This window comes from Chaetura pelagica, unplaced genomic scaffold (assembly GCF_000747805.2).
Source record: "Chaetura pelagica isolate M959 unplaced genomic scaffold, ChaPel_1.0 scaffold47, whole genome shotgun sequence".
Classification (NCBI taxonomy): Eukaryota; Metazoa; Chordata; class Aves; order Apodiformes; family Apodidae; genus Chaetura; species Chaetura pelagica.
In genome coordinates, this window is record NW_009954140.1 from 1,332,943 (window position 1) to 1,336,305 (window position 3,363).

The window sequence follows — 3,363 nt, forward strand, 5'->3', positions numbered from 1 at the left end:
CCTGGCGGAGCCCTCCGATGAGGAGGAGGAAGCGAGTGGCTGGGAGGGAGGAGGATCCCCTCATAACAAGGCCTTGCACTGTTGTTTGGGCTGCGGGGAGGAGGGAGGCCTTGTGTTTGGGTTTGAGCGCGTGCGGGAGAGGTTTTGTTCGCCGTGGCGTGTTTTCTCCAGGGAGTGTCGATAAAGGGGCAGAGGGTTGGGTGTTTTTTGAAGAGGCCTGTTGGTGGCTCAGATCTTCCGTTGGGGAAAAGAAAACCAGTGTCGGGGGGGTGGAATGGTAGTGGAATTCTGCTTGCATGAAGGGAGACGAGACAGATGTTAGTTTGGAAGACAAATGTTTCTGGATTTCTTCCTGAGCGTTGCATCGGAGGAGGAAGCAGAAGGGTACAGATACACAGTTGTAACTGGAGGTTGTAGCACAAGGAAGAACCGTAAGACTTTTGAAACTGAGGGGTTTGCTAAGAGGTTTATTCCTTCTATACTTTCTCAGTCAAAGGAGTTCTGCAGCTCCTGGAGGGGCCTAACCTAAACAGTACTATTGTTTAGTAGCACTTCTGCATTTTTTGTTAACGTAGTGGTTCATTAATTTTCTGCAATAAATAGTTCAAACAAGACTTTTTAAAATTGCTGTTCTGGAGTGCGGTTTCTCCCCAGGTGTGGCTCAGTTTTAATGAACAGTGACAGTTACATACATTGTAGTCATATTGTAAGTTATTTCATAAAATATAAACGGTAGTTCCGAAGTTCCTATCCCTCCTACTTTAGGAGAGATGAACACTCTGCTGAAACACCTTTTTATTTTTCATTATGATACAGTTGTTTGAGTTACAGTATATGATAAAAGAGTCACAGAATAGTTAATTTATTACCTGTGTGATAGGAATTTGTGCGGTTTAAGCTGCAAAAATCATTTAGCTCCTCCCCTCCCTTAGCATTTTCTTGGACTTCTGTTGACTTGGGAGGAGAGAGAAATGCTTGCTAGGGTGGACTGTTCTGAAATGCATCTGAATCACAGAGGTGGGAATTCCACGTTTTTTAGCAAGAGTTATGTCATTTTAAAGATGCCAATACATGTTGAATGTATCTTGGAACGCATGAGATAAGGACAGATATTCATCTTACCTTAGATTTTGCAAGTATAAGGTAATTTTGAGCTCAGGAAGTTTTCATTATGTTCCTGATATCTTTCTAAACTTCTCTTATTAACTAAATGTCATTATTCCTTTAGGTACCCAGTTACACATTTGATTCTGAACACAAAATAAGGTTTGAAAATATGAAGTAAATGGCTTGAGCCATGTTGGTCAGGGTAGAACAGATAAGGGGATTGGTTGGTTTATTTCTTAGGGTGATAAATATATAAAAATATATATATATTTGTCTCATTATTCAAGTTCACATGGCTTTCTTCATCTTCAGATGAACACATTTTTCAATTTTAGACTGCAGAGATAGACTATAACTGTAGGAATCTATCTCTAAGGTGTTGAGTTTTGGCAATGAAAAACAGGGCCTTTTCTCTTTTCCCAGTCCTCTTTGGCAGTTTATAAAGTGAAGAGCTCTCCTGTCTCTTCAGGCCAGTGGGAAATTTACAGACTTAGGGTTGAGCCTTCAGTCTTGCAAGAAATGCTGCTGTTTACTCTGCTTCTGTTTTTGAAGGTTGTAGGACCATAACTAAATGCAGCCTCTCTGAAAGGAATGTTTTAATAGATTCCCGGAATCAACTAAAGTGTTAATTAAAAAATAAACAAACAAAGCACTGTTAAACTAGGTTTCAGTTTGACTTCCTGCATCACCTAAAGATGAAATTTGCAAACTGACATGTTTTAAAAGACAGGAAATAAAGATAAGGTTCAAATAGTAACATTAACTTATCTGCTTGACTGCTGTTTTGCTTCTCAGATGAATTACACATGCTAATGTAATTTCTTGTCAAATTAAACACATTGACAAGGCTACACGTTTATATAAGCATGTTGTACTCATATCAAAGTTTAGGATTTTGTGTTGCATTTCAGCATGGAAGGTTATCAAAACAAGCTCATCTCCTATTTTATTTGTAAATTGCACCTAGGTAGATATCAAAAACCGTATGGAAGATGCAGCTTTTTTGTTTTGAAGGTGTGGAAGCAGCGTGTGTTAGCTGAGCATTTATTTGCAGTTCCAATGAAACATGTTGATCATGTATTATAGAGCCTTTTGTAGAGCTTAAGGTCTTGCTTTTGAAGACTAGGACATGATGAAAGCCTTTAATCTTAAAAAAAAGTCTCAGTTGCTGTATACTTCAGCATCACAACATGTCCTTAGATGATCAGTTCTAGTTTTTTGGCATAAAGACTTTTTGTTTTGTATGCAGGAGGAAATCATTAGTATCATATATTTTAGTCTTTCTGCTTACTGTCATATCCGTAGACAAAGTTTATTTCTGGAGTAGTAACTATCGATTCACGCGTTCTTGCTATTATATGCCACCTAAATTAAACCAAGTTTGTGTGGAAACAACAATTCTGTAAAAGTTCTGAGACTGTTCTGTAGCACAAGAAGGTCCAAGGTTGACTGTGTGTGCTTTGTGTAAGGCTTTGAAGCTGTGATGCTTCCTTCCAGGTAAATTCAGTGGAAGGGTGGAGAACTGTCATGGACAAATAACTTTCTAATTGTCTAAACTTTCTAATGCCAAAGACTTACATTGGTTTGCACCTAGATAGAATCTCAGGACTTAATCCTCCAGGTGATACGAGGTTACTTGTTTTAGAAGGTTATCTGTAAGAGCAAGGCTTGGGAAGTAGGGCTTATGTTTGTTTGATTTTGGGTGGGTGGGCATTGCTCATAAAATGTCTGATTCATGTGAGCTTTAATAGTTTAAATAAACTTATGTGTATGAAGGAATTTTCTAGTTGTTATTGTATAAGACACAACCTGCTGGATTTTATTCTTAGCCTTTTTACTTGGAATTATCTCCCTAATGGAATTTTCTTACATAATTGTTCACTACAGCTATACTGATGCTTCTTAATCAGTAAATAATTTCTTGCAGAGAGCATCATCATAATGTAGAAGTATTAATGATACAGAGCTGTCAGTAGTTTGTTTCTATAGGAAAGTTTTGATTTGGTTTGCAAACTCTGGAAGAGCAAGCCATTCTTGCTGCCAGCTTAGTCAGCTTTGAGGTGAAGGATTCTATTTTTCCACTTCCAAGAGATTTTAAGAATTAGTGAATTTGATATGAAGTAGGAAGTTCCAAGTGTCTGTATTTTTCTAGATTTGTAGCAAAGTGTGAGACCCTGAGGGCTTTTAGACACAAGCAATGGCTAATCCTCCTGCAGTAGTTGACAATAACATTCTTCTCTGTTACACTTTCTGGCT